The 13,726-nt window shown below is 49.2% G+C and overlaps 1 long non-coding RNA gene across 1 annotated transcript in view; it reads left to right on the top strand.

Moving 5' to 3' along the window:
- The first annotated feature begins 11,386 nt into the window (after positions 1-11,386).
- LOC125618070 overlaps positions 11,387-13,726 on the top strand; it is a 17,271-nt gene continuing 14,931 nt past the window's right edge. The window contains exon 1 of the long non-coding RNA XR_007349290.1: positions 11,387-11,503. This is a non-coding gene — a long non-coding RNA (uncharacterized LOC125618070). The remainder of the gene's footprint in view (positions 11,504-13,726) is intronic.

Here is a 13,726-nt window from a genome sequence, read left to right as displayed (position 1 = left end):
CTGGACGCAGACGCGGCAGGCCTGCGTTCTAGCTCCAGCCTGCCGCTCCCCGGGTTATCCTGCTCCCTTTCTAGACCTCAGTTTCTTCATCTGTAAAACGGACCCGCTTTTGCCAACCTCCCGGAACCCAAAGGAAACAGCCCGACAGGCAGCGCAGCGGGAAGGTTCCCCTTCTTTGAATGGATAAGTGGATAATCCACGCCCCCTCCATGATTGAGCTGTTATCAGGCCAGATCTGCGCTGGTGGCTCACAACACCATCTCTTAACCCCATGATGACCTAATCAAATCCTAGTCACGCCATTGTCATTAACAGGACTCAAGCGATCAAGGTCACGGTGCCAAAGGTCAGGGACACAGCATGAACCCAGGTTTGTGTGAGTTTAATACCCTCCCTCTTAAACTCTTAAGGGTCGTGCTTTCTCTCCCAAAGGAATGAATGAATCATTCAGGAGATACTTAAGACGCCCCCGCTGGCCGCTTGGCATTGTGCCAGGTGTGGGCGATCTTCCATCTTCCGGGAACAGGGGGACAGGTCCCTCTCTGCCCGCGCAGTCTGGCAGGAGACACGGCACGCATCAGGAGGGGCTGGGTGTGCGGGGGAAGGCGCCACGTGTTGTGAGCCCAAGTAACGAGAGCAGCCTCGGTGGGCACCTGGAGAAGCCTCTGGGAGGATCTGGGGTCTGGTGGGGAAGGCGGGTGAGGATCCCAGACGCAGAGCCAGTGTTCGAGGGCGATCGCGCTTCCTGGACCATCCAAGCTCTGGCCTCTGGATCTGGGAGCAGCCTGTGGGCAGAGCCTTCTCAGTAGAGGCCAAACCTGTGCTGGTTGTGGAGAGTGAGCGTCCTGGGTCTGGCAGGCAAGACCTTGGGGATCTAGGACAAAGAAAGGACTGCAGGTTCACCCTCACCGATAGGGGGCGCCCTGGTTTTCATGACATTTCTTGAACCTGGAGGAGAATGGACAGAGTGCTTTAGGTATGTCCTGGAGCTGGGGAGGGGCTGGGTGCCAGACCAAGGGCTTTCACAGTTTCTATTTAATATCCACATCCACCAGCAGCTTCGGTAGACTGTGCCCATTTTCTAGAGGACAGAGGACACCTGGGTCCTGCAGAATGCCTGGGTTTCCCTTTTGGGAGGGAGTGGGGTGTTACACATACCATCCATATAAAAGGGCAGACTTGATAAGGGCTTCTGTAGGGTCAAAAAGTGGTAAAGTTGAGGCTGGTCCAATTCTGGTGTGCCCCTGGGGAACTGGAATGAGTGTAAGATGAAATCTTGTCCATTTCACGTTTAAAAATCTCCAATGACCAGAAAAGCAAATGCATGTGCACCAAAGACAGACCAAGAGTGTTCACAGCAGCCTCCAACTGGAGACCACAAACGCCCACCAACAGTTGAAAGTGCAGATGTCCTCTGGTACCTACAGCCACACCCTGGAATACCATGCAGCAAAGAGGAGAAGCAGAACCGTAGCTGCTGATGAGCGGCAGGTGAACCTCACAACCATGACACTGAGAGAGAGAAGGCAGATACTAAAGGACACATGCTGCTCAATTCCATTTTTAGGAGATTCAGAAACAAGCAAAACTACTCTGTTCTGTTAGAAGTCAGGATAATGGTTCTCATGGGATTGGGGTCACAAAGGGGCCCAAAGAAGGTGCTAGGGTTGAGTATGGTTCCAGTGGTCCCCTAAGAGTTCGTATGTTGGAGGTATGGTCTTCAATGTGGTGATGTAAGGGTGGTGGGACTTTTACAAAATGGGACCTGGTGGAAGGTTGTTGCCCTTGGAAGGGATAAAGGGGTTGTATGAGACACTGGTGAATTTTCTTGAAAAGGTTGTTATGGAGGAGCAAGACTGTGGTCTCCCAGGTCTCTTTAATTTCCTGTCTTGCCATGCAATCTCTCTGTCTCCCACCATGATGCCATCTGCCATGATGTGACATAGTCAAGAGGCCAAATCAGTGGGGCTACCCAATCTTGATCTTTCAGTCTCTAAAACCATGAGCGAAATAAGCCTCTTTCCTTTATGCACTATCCAGTCTCTGGTATTTCATTAAAGCAACAGAAAATGTACTAAGACAGGGGAATTCTGGGGTGCTGCTCATATCCTGGCTGGGATCTCAGTGCAGGTCTCCCAGGAGATTTTTTAGGAGATTCAGAAACAAGCAAAACTATGTTTGTCGTGTGAAAATTCATGGCATTGAACACTTCTGACTTGTACACTTCTCTTCATGTGTGATATGATTCAACACAATTTATAAAAATACCTCGTGTGTCTGCAGGCTGCACTGGAAATATAAGCCAAAAGCCCTCTGTGGTCCATGAGGCCCTGTGTGATCTGGCCCTCCTGGCCTTGCTCGGCTGTCGCAGCACTGCCCCTCACCCACCAGGCTCCCGCCACCTGCTCCTTCTGGCACTTCTGACACTTGCCAAGCTATTTTCCACCTCAGGGACTCTCACTTGCTGGTCCCTCTGCCTGGAAAGCATCTTCCTTGCTGTGGCCACGACTGCATCTTCTGTCTTCCATGCTTCACCCACCTTGAGGAGCCTCTCCAGCCCCACTAACGCTTCCCACCAATCACGGTTTAGTTAAAACACAAGCTCTTCTGGGTGCAGTGGCACGTGCCTACAACCCAGCACTCATGAGACAGGCTGGGGGTCATAAGTATGAGGCCAGCCTGGGCAACTTAGCCATTTGCTGTCCTAAAATAAAACAAAAAGGGCTCTCAGTGGGAGAGTACTTGCTAGCATGTGCAAGGACTGGTTTCAATTCAAAGCACCTAAAAATCAAAAACAAAAATAAGAACTTCCAGCTATAATCTGCAACGATCTTATTATGTCTTTGTTTACAGTTCATTTTCTGTTTTTTTTTTAGAGGGGGGGGAGAGAGAGAGAGAATTTTTTAATATATATATATTTTTTTTGGCAGACATAACATCTTTGTTTGTATGTGGTGCTGAGGATCGAACCCGGGCCGCACGCATGCCAGGCGAGCGCGCTACCGCTTGAGCCACATCCCCAGCCTCTACAGTTCATTTTCTGTAACCCCCACAAGACTAATAATTGAAAACAACATGGCATCCTTACTATTAGATTAGGGCCAATGGCTTTTTAAAACCAATTTAAGGCATTGATTCCTCACCCCAAAACTTTGGGGAAACACTATTCTTAGCTCCATTTTAAAGTTCAGGCACACAGGGCTCTGAGATGTTATGTAACTTGCTCATGGTCACACAGCTGGGAAGCAATAGAGCCAGGATTTGAACATGCACAGCTTGGCTCCAGAGTACTTACTGTTAAATTTACACCTGGACAGACTTTGTCAATCTTCTCTGTTGTTGTATAGCTGGGGCTGTCCGGGGCATCTGGGATCTGCTGGGATGCAGTTGGAATGCAATGAGTGTTTGCTGGGAGGACATGTGAATGAGTGAGTCGAGGAAGCACTGAAGGATGAGAAGTGGGGTGGGGGTAGCTCGAACCCAAGTGAGTGAGAGGAGAAAAGCCATGGTATCTGGAGTCTCACCAGCAGCTAACAACAGATGGAAGTCCCAAGACAACTGGAATTAACCACAAACCCTGGTCAGGGGCAAGGCCTGGCATGGGCCTGACAGCACTTGGCCTCCCCTGCCAGGCACAGAGACTGTTTCCAGAGGGGCCTCTGCCTGGGGTCCCTGCAGTGTGTAAGCCGCTGGTAGGTGATGCTACCCTTCAGGTACCCAGGCTGCAGGGACCCCAGAGAGGTGATATGAATTAGCTGCCTCTGGCCAGAGGCTCTCCAGACCTTTGGACTCCTAGGATTAGGAAGGTCCCAAGTGACTTAGAATCCAAGCTGTGGCTGTGGGACCAGTCAGCGAAGACCACAGCGCTGGTGACTCATCCTTCTTGAGCTGCCTTTCTGTCCTCAAGCCCTAGGAGCCGGGGCCAGCTGCATCGCTACTTCCTGGCTGTCCTGGTGGTGATGTCCATGGCTGTCCATTGACCTGGAGTGAACCCATATGCACCGCCTCCCAGTGGTATCCTCCTCATTCTCCACTGGCCTCCAGGACAATTGAGACAGGTTCCTGAGGACTGAGGACACCCCAGGTGTGGCATTGCACTGAGGTCTGGCCCCCTGGGGGTGCTTTGTGCAGTCAGCCTTAGGTAAAGATAAACAAAAGCATAGAGAAGGGCATGCCAGTCGTGACCACAGGCTGCAGCATTCCGAGACAGGACTGCTGGATCGTGGGCCCCAGGGACACTGCTCTGGCAAGCAGCTGGCTATTTTCCAAGGCCTGGCTTAGCTCATGGGGCTCTGGTCACTTGTCTGCCCTGCATCCCCTGCAGGCTGGACCATTTAACTTTTTTTTTTTTTTGTACTAGGGATTGAACTCAGGGGCACTCAACCACTGAGCCACATCCTCAGCCCTTTTTATATTTAATTTACAGACAGGGTCTCACTGAGTTGCTTAGGGCCTTGCTAAATTGCTGAGGCTGGCTTTGAACTCAGGATCCTCATGCATCAGCCTCCTGAGCTGCTGGGATGACGGACCACAGTGCCCAGCTTAATTTTTAGAGAGGCTCAGCCCAGTACTCTGAGGTCAGGCAAATGTGTACTTGAATTCTCACACCAGACAAGTGGCTCTGACTGGATGCTCTCATCTATAAGGGGGGATAAAGCTGCCCCCACTCCTCAGGTCAGAGGAATATTACCTCCCCCGAACATTCCCTCTGAAGTAATAACAACAGAGGAGTTTACACAGCACTTGACACTGTGTGAGCACTTTCTCTCCCAACTCTTACAACACTTGGTGATAATCCCAGTGTGTGGAAAGGACAATGGAGTCTGGGCACAGAGAACTTTCCAGAGCTCGTGGGTGGAGCAGAAGGTTCCTCTGGGGCAGTGTGGGGTACTGGGTGGGGAGTCCTCANCTCTGGAGCCACTGGGATCACAGGCATGTGCCATCGCTCCCAAGCTCGGATCTAAAGGACTGAAGTTCTCTCTCTTCCAGGAGCCTCTCTGGAAGACTCCAAGTCCACTCATAACGCGGGGAAAAAGCCCTTCCTCCCCCCCTTCCCACACAGCTGCTCTGCCCAGAAGGAGCCGCTCGAGCCCCCCCAGCTGTCTGCCAGTCCTTCACAGACCCCCGTCCTCCTGATAGCCTGTGTCTTTATGATATCTTTCTCTAGCCATGAGTTCTTGGGCTTTCTGTGCAAATCCAGCCAGGCCTCTGGCTTCTCTAACCCCCTCTCATCGGCCTCCCGAGGTCCCGAGCCCACTAGGCCAGTGAGGGAGGACGCACAGGCCATGGCCCTCCTAAGTCCCAGTGACTCTGGCCACACTCCTGGGGAGCTCCACAGGCAGGGCCGCTGGCCAGGCCCTTGCAGAGCCTCGCTGTGTTCATGTAGGCATGTGTGCTAAGTGTTTAAGGGATCTGCTGTAGACCTGGGGATTGATCCCAGGGGCACTCAACCACTGAGTCACATCCCAGCCCTTTTTATATTTCATTTAGAGACAGGGTCTTGCTAAGTTGCTTAGGGCCTCACTAAGTGGCTGAGGCTGGCTTTAAACTCAAGATCCTCCTGCCTCAGCCTCCTGAGTCACTGGGATTATAGGCGTGTACCACCGTGCTGGGCAAATGTCATTTCTCATTCATCTTTCAATCCTTCAGGCCAACCACATAGTAGGTGCTTTGCCAATTAAAAAAAAAAAAATCACCAGGCACGGTGGTGCACACCTGTAATCCCAGTGGTTCAGGAGGCTGAGACAGGAGGTGGTGAGTTCAAAGCCAGCCTCAGCAAAGGCAAGGCACTAAGCAACTCAGTGAGACCCTGTCTCTGAATAAAATATAATATAGGGCTAGGATGTGGCCAAGTGCCCCTGAGTTCAACCCCTGGCACCAAAAAAACAAAAACAAAAAACAGTCAAGAACCCCCATGTGTCAAGTCCGTGCCTTCTGTGTATTGACTCTCAATTCTCCCAGTTGCCCCTTTGATGAGGTTTCCAGTACCAACCCCCAATTCACACATTTGGAATTGGGGGCACCTAGAGGTTACAAAATGTGGCCAAGAATAAACACTAAGGGGTGGCAGAGGTGGCATTCAAGCCCACGTTGAGGAGTGGTCACAACCAGTTACCAGAACAAACAGACCAGGAAGGGAACTGACAGGAGGAGAAAATCAGGGGAAAGGGGGACTTCCTCAGACGGGAGGAAGTGCTCCCCCTCAGAAATGAGGAGAAAAATCCCTCCATCTAAATCCAGCCTTTTAATAAAGAATCCATTCTCCGCCCCCCACACTCTCATTACTGCCTCCCACTCAGGAACTGAGAATTCTGTGTAAAAATAGCAAAGCTGAAGGAGTTTGCAGGAAGCGCTTGCACAGCGCCCCACAGGGCTGTGACCTCTGATGCGGGTGGCTCCAGGGTCCTGCAGAAGCTGAGTGGGAGGGCCCTGAGCGAGGGTGGGGGACAGGGCCCCGGGCGGCAGTTGACCCTTGCAGATGAGGCACAGTGTCTCCTGGCCGCCTCGCCCAGCCCTGCTTGGCCAGGAGCGCTCACCCTGCTGTGGTCCTCTCTGACCCACGGGCCTTCCTGCTCCTCCATCAGCCAGGTCTGGACCCCAGCCCGCCTCCCTCTGTGCTCCCTCGAGATCTTTCCACCACGTTGCCCACTTCCTATTTCTAGAACTTCAATCTGTGCCCGGCTCAGGAGAGAGCTCTGATTGGCTGCTTTGGGTCAGCGATCAGCCCTGCTCCAGTCCCCAGTGGCCAGGAGAACAGGGTCATGTGGTTACACATGGCTGCCCTTGAGAAGTAAGGGTGTTGCCCGCTGAAAATACTTGCAAAGGTTGGCGCAGGTGTGTGTGATCGCCTCACCTTCGCTCCTCTGGGCAGTAACGTCCACCTGGGCACTCTGCCTTGTTGTGAACCCCACTCACGCTGTTGGATCTTGTCACTGGCCATTTGAACTGGTTGTCTCCTGTCCCTGTGCACAGCACACACTGGGACCCCATTATGCCCAGCACACCGACGTGACCCCTGTCCCTAGTTCGAGGCCTTCACCCTGTACCTTTCTTCAGGGCCATGCACAACCTGTGTTTGCACACATGATTTAATGCACACTTTTTGCTGTCTTGAAATTCTCACTCCGTTTTCAACAAGACAGTGTCTTCCTTTTGCACTCGGCCCTGCAAACTATGTGGCTGGCCTTGCTTCTTTCCTTGACCCGCCTTGAGTCTATGTTAGTTGATGGGGTTACTGCAACAAAATTCCCCACACCACGGCTTAAACAGCAGCAGTGGATTTTCTCACAGTTGTGGAGGCTAAAGTTCAGGGTCAAGATGCCACCAGGGTTGGTTTCTGGTGAGGCCTCTTTTCCTGGCTTGTAGACAGCTCCCTGTTGTGTCCTCACATGGCCTTTTTGGATTACTGGTGTCTCTTCCTCTTTAGGGCCCCACTCTTGAGACCTCACTTAATCTTAATCACCTCCCTAGAAACCCTATTTCCAGGTACAATTATCCCTCAGTGTTTGTGGGAGATTCCTCCAACACACCCACTCGGGTATCAGAACTTGTTGGTACTCAAGACCCCTGTACAAAATGGCTTTATATTTGCAATAACCAGCACTCATCCTCCTGAGGTAGCATAAAATAAATAAATAAGTGGAAAGGAGACACAAAGGAAGAACAAGTAAAAAGATTTTAATCTGGAAGTTCTGCATACTTTTCCAGGCCACTCAGCCCTAAGCAAGTCTCTCTTCCTGGCCCTTTACTCCTAAATTCCTGAAAAATCTGTAATTCAGGAGGCTGAGGCAGGAGGATCACAAGTTCAAAGCCAGCCTCAGCAATTTAGTGAGGCTCGGTGCAACTTAGTGAGATCCTGTCTCAAAATAAAAAATAAAAAGGGATGGGGATGCGGTCAGTGGTTAAGTGCCCCTGGGCTCAAACAAACAAACAAACAAAAAACTATAAACTTACTCATACTGTTAATTAATCCCCCAATAAATCAATCAAGCAAAGAAAGATGCAATATTTTGAGAAACTTATAATTTAGTGTTATCATTGATCAGATGATGGAGACCACATCAGCCTGAGGATCCTGAGACTGACCAGATCGTCAGAGCCCATCTTGAGATCACCAGACTGATGCCATCCCTATACACCTTCCCATACCCAACCCTCTCCAAGTTTCCCTTAAAAGAGAAACAAGGAACCCCAAAACCATGTATCTACTCTTGAGAAGGCCCCCATTCTCCCTTGAATTGTTTATTTCTTGCTTTACCCCCCAAAGGTGTCTCTGTCCTGAGGTGGTCCACATTCTCCCTTAAATATAGATCTACTTCTGGGCTGGGGTTGTAGCTCAGTGGCAGAGCACTTGCCTAGCACGTGTGAGCCCTGGGTTTGATACTCAGCACCACATAAAGATAAATAAATAAAATAAAGGTATTGTGTCCATCTACAACTACAAAAATATATATAGAGAGATCTACGTCCCAAAATAAACTTCTGTCTGTGCCTCCACTGGAGCTTGCTGAAGTTCTTTTCTGTCACATAAATGCAAGACCCCATTGGTCCTGAGTGGAGTCCCCCTTCTCTCCAGGAATGTCTTGGACCTTTCCCTGAAGACACCTCTTCTCCCGTGTGTGTTTGTTTGTTTGTGTGTGTGTGTGTGTGTGTGTGTTTTGGTACCAAGGATTGAACTCAGGGGCACTCCACCACTGAGCCACATCTCCAGCCCTATTCTGTATTTTATCTAGAGACAGAGTCTTTACTGAGTTGCTCAGGGCCTCACTGTTGCTGAGGCTGGCTTTGAACTCACAATTCTCCTGCCTTGGCCTCCTGAACTGTTGGGATTACAGGATATGCCACCATGCCTGGCTTCCTGTGTTCTTTAAATCCTATCCACGTTACTTATACTACCTAATGCACTACGAATGTATGTGAAGAGCTATTTTCCTGTATTCTTGGGGGTAATGACAGTAAACAGAAGCCCATGCGTGCACGGTACAGCAAACCCCCCCCCCCATATTGTTGATTGAATCCACAGATGAACACACAGAAATGGAGGATGGATTTATGGTCATGTTGAGACACAGCTTGGACATATGAATTTGCTGGTGGAGGAGAGGACACCATTCAGTCCGAACGCTGACCTCGCTCCTTGTGCCCACGCCTTGGATCTGCCAGGTGGCAGTGCCATGGGTCTGACCTCTGGTTGCCTGGCTTTGGCTTCGTCACTCTGTCTTCCCAGGCTGTGGTGGCCCTTGTCTGACAGTCCTCCAGGGCCAGCACTTTCCACTGGACAGGAGCTCTCATGACCTCAGGGACTCTGCTTGACTCATACTCAACTCTCAGGACTTGCCCAAGACCCCTCTCCCTCCCCACGCCCCATGGCTGGGAGAGCTCCCTCCTGTCCCATTACCACTCCTGCCCACCCTGTCACAGTGGCTAATTTTGTGCCTGTTGGACCCACTGGTTCCCTTATGATGATAGCAACATTCATTTAAAAATCTTAAGTTACCGTCGCCCCTGGTCATCCGTGGGGAATTATTCTAGAACCTCTCCCGAGATACCAAACCCTTGGAGGTTCAAAATCCCTGCTGCACGATGCTGTAGTACCTGCCTGCAGCCCCCGTGTGTCCTCCTGTAAGCCCTAAGCGTCACTAGATTATTTGTAACAAGCAGATGCTATGGAAATAGTTGTCACACTGGAAATAGTTGTTACACGGTATTGTTTAGGGAACAATAACAAGAAGAAAAGAAATCTGTATGTGCTCCATACTGATGCGATTTTTTCCCCCAAATATCCTTTTGACCCGTAGTTGGTTGAATCTGCAGAGGGCTGACTACCTCATTGTGCCCCAAACCAAACAAATGACTTACTACGTTTAAGATTTTTAAGCACAAAAATTGGTGTGAAAAGTATAACTCTTCTAATTTTCTAATAACTGAACGTAGCCTGCTAGACTGAAATTCTGCTTAATGGAAGCAAAATTTCTAATAATGATCATTTAGTGTCACTTTCTTTTTACACTTAGACTAGCATCTTTGAGAAAGACTTTCTTGTATTTTTGACTCGTGCTGTTAAATCTACTGCACTTTGAAACCCAGCACAACATCTGATCCATAATTATGTAGCAAAAACTTAAAAAAAAACAATGTGATGCACTTTGACATCTTCCCCTCCCTCCCTTCCTTCTTTCCTTCCTTCCTTCCGTACTGGAGATTGAGCCTAGGAGGACTTTACCACGGAGCCACATTCCCAGGCCTTTTAATTTGTTATTTTAAGACAGGGTCTCACTAAGTTGCTGAGGGTCTCACTAAGTTGCTGAGGCTGGTCCTGAACTTGTGATCTTCCTGACTCAGCCTCTTGAGAGGCTGGAATTAAAGGCAGTGCCTCGGTGTCTGGCCGCTCAGTTCTATTTCTAATTTCTCTCTTATTCTGTGCTGTTTTGTTGGATTTTATTCTATTCTGTCAACCCACTGAATCAGAAGCCTCTGATGGGTCCTGAACCCAGTTTCTCCCTCTGTCCGTTGCTTATCTCAGGGCAGATCGGAGCAGTGGACTGTGACTCTGGCATCAGGAAGGGGCGCCCGGTTCCCACACCCCTTTCTGTCCTGCCCTGAGGGGGTCTTGCGCCTCAACTCTGGGCAGGGGCCTCAATCCCTACTGCGTCCACTCTTGCTGACCAGGGCCTGACCAGGCCTTGTCAGCAGGCCACATTAAGGCAGGCAGCACCCCCCTTTCCTGGCACCAGGTCCTCTCTTGGCCTGAGCCCCTGTCCTTGGGAGGCTCTTCCATCTTCTTGGGATGCAGAGATGGTGGTGGGGAGCCCCCTGAGGCTCTGGGTTTATAAGTTTCCCCCCCGGAGACTCGCAGGTGCTAATGTTCCTGGGGCGTGGACTGGGGAGGGGTCCTGGGAAATGTGGGGTGGGGACTAGCATCAGGTCACCCTGGATGCAGGGAAAGGTAGCCATCCCCCCAACACCTTCTTGACTCCTGGGCGGCTGCTGAGTCCTCTGTGAGTGCTCCAAGGCCCACAGACTTTCATCACTCTCCCTGGGAGGGCCCCGTGGTGGAGGCTTCTCCAGCGGGAAGCTTGTTCTCAATGCCAGCGTTTCTATTTGGGGATCTAGAAAAGTCTCATTTGAAACCCAAAGTTGAATGAAGACCTCTAATTCTCCTATGTCCACCCTCCTGGGGTCAGTGCTGGGGAAGCTAGGCGGACCAGGAGGAGGGTGCAGGTGCCAGGGGTGGGGCCAGCTGCAGGGGAGAGTTAAATGAAAGGGAAACCAGAACCAGCCAGGGCATCAGAGGCAGCTCTCCTACCAGCTGGGTGAAGCCCCGCCCACTCCCTCACCACCCTCTGCACACAACCCAGGTCACTGCGCTGTGCAATTATTTGCATTTATGTCCATGCATGCAGATTTGTGTGGCTCCAGCCCTCTGTGCCTGCAGTTCCACATCCAAGGGTCCAGCCAACCACGGATCAGAACTGTCACCTTGCCACTGACAGGCACCTCTTGGGTACAGATTTTTTTTCTTGTCATTATTCCCTAAACAGTACAGGAGAACAACTGTTTCCATTGTGTTAAGTATACAGCAATCCAGAGGTGACTTAAAGTACCTGGGTGGAGGTGTGTAAATTACTGCCATTGCTAAGCCATTTTATATAAGGAACTTCCATCTGGATGTTGTTATCCGCTGGGGATCCTGGGGCCACTGAACAAGGGATGACCGTACAGTTGATTTTTGTATATGATCTTGTGTCCTGATGAACTCCTTAGTTCTAATAGATGTTGGCATCTGTAGAGGAGCCTAGAAGCAATCACCCTTGGATACCAAGGGACAACTGGGTATGCGTGTAGAGATCTCTCTCTGAGTGTTCAAATCCTCACTCGGTTGTTTACTAACTATGCAATCTCAGGAAAGTTACTTAACCTCTCTGTGCCTCAGTTTTTTCGCCTGTAAAAACGAGGATAATAGATTAACCCAGAGAGTGGTGAAAGGTCCATTTCAGGAGGCGCTGCCCTTGGCCCTGCAGGCCACCTGGGTATCTTTACTCTAGTCTCCTGTTGATGCACCAAGGTTGCTTCTGATTTCTGTTATTACAAATAACGCTGTAACCAACACCCTGGGCACGTGCAATTTTATCTTGAAAGTTATGGCCAAATTTTCACCTCCAAAGTTATGCCCATCGCCACTCCTGCCTACGCTCCCCGTTTCCCTAAGCACCTGGATGCCAGCAATATGCTCCAATTTTGCCAATCAGATATGTTAAAAAATGATGCTTTGATGTTGATTGGGTTGTTTCTTTGGTTACAGAGCTTGCCCATCTCTTCAGGGGTGCATTATGTTCTTCTTCTGTTCATTTTCCTAATGGGCTTTTTTTTTTTTAATTGAGTTATAGGAGTGCTCATTCTTTTCTTTGTTTTTTTATATGTAAATTTCTTTATTGTTCACATGGAAAATATTGGTTAACTGAGTTACCAATATAGTTTTAAAGTTGGCAAATTAGATTATCCCATATATACTAGATCAAAAAACATCAGATTTGTTAATATCATCATCAAATTCATCAGAGAAGTCTTCATGTGTTAGGAGAGTTCAGGCACATGATGGGAGACACAAGTTTTCCAAAACTCTCATTTCACTTAAAAGTTGAATTTTTATCATGGGCATGTGTACTGTCAGCTATTTTCTTTTTTTTTAAATTGCTTTATTTTTTAAAATTTCTTCTGTATTTTTTAAAAAAGATTTTCTAGTTGTACATGGATGCAGCATCTTTTTATGTGGTGCTGAGGATGGAACCCAGTGCCCCCTACATGGGAGGCAAGCACTTTACCACTGAGCCACACCCCAGCCCTCCAGTCCTTTCTTGTGTTTTATTTAGAGACAGGGTCTCACTGAGTTGCTTAGTGTCTGCTAAGTTGCTGAGCCTGGCTTTGAAGTCATAATCCTCCTGCCTCAGCCTCCAGAGCCACTGGGATTACAGGCATGTGCCACTGAGCCTGGCTGTTTTCTTTTTAAATACTCTTTAAGTTAAAATAGCTCGAGATTCACAGAAAAGTTGGGAAGACAGTGCATAGTTCCATACCCTGCCCTGTTCCTGTTAACCCCTCCCACCCGAGCATGGTACACTTGTCACAACTAATGAGCAAGCATGGAGATGTGACTGCTGCGTCCCAGGCTTTATTCTGATGTCCTCGGTTTTTACCTGAGGTCCTTCTTCTGTCCCAGGACATTACATCACAAACTTATCATGTCTCTAAGGCTCCTCTTCATTGTGACAGTTTCTCAGACTTTCCTTTTTAAAATTTGTTTATGAACTTGACAGTTTTTAATGTCTTTAAATAGCTTTTATTTGGTGTGTGTGTGGTGGTTGGGGGATGGAACCCAGGGGCACTTAACCACTGAGCCACATCCCCAGCCATTTTTGGATTGTATTTGGAGACAGGGTCTTGCTGAGTTCCTTAGGGCCTCGCTAAGTTGCTGAGGCTGGCTTTGAACTCATGATCCTCCTGCCTCGGCCTCTCAAAATGTTAGGATTATAGACATGTGCCACCACGGCTGGCTAGTCAGCCGTTTTGTAGAATGTCCCTCAGCTGGGGTCTGTCTGATGTCTTTCTCATGATTAAGAGAAGGAGGAAGATCACAGAGGAAAAGTGCCATTAACTGTTGATATTGACCTTGATCACCTGATAGAATTTATCAGGCTTCTCCATTACAAGTTTTTTTTTTTTTTTTTTT

Source organism: Marmota marmota, unplaced genomic scaffold (genome assembly GCF_001458135.2).
Source record: "Marmota marmota marmota unplaced genomic scaffold, marMar, whole genome shotgun sequence".
NCBI classification, from domain to species: Eukaryota; Metazoa; Chordata; class Mammalia; order Rodentia; family Sciuridae; genus Marmota; species Marmota marmota.
This window is presented reverse-complemented; position numbering and strand designations above follow the sequence as displayed.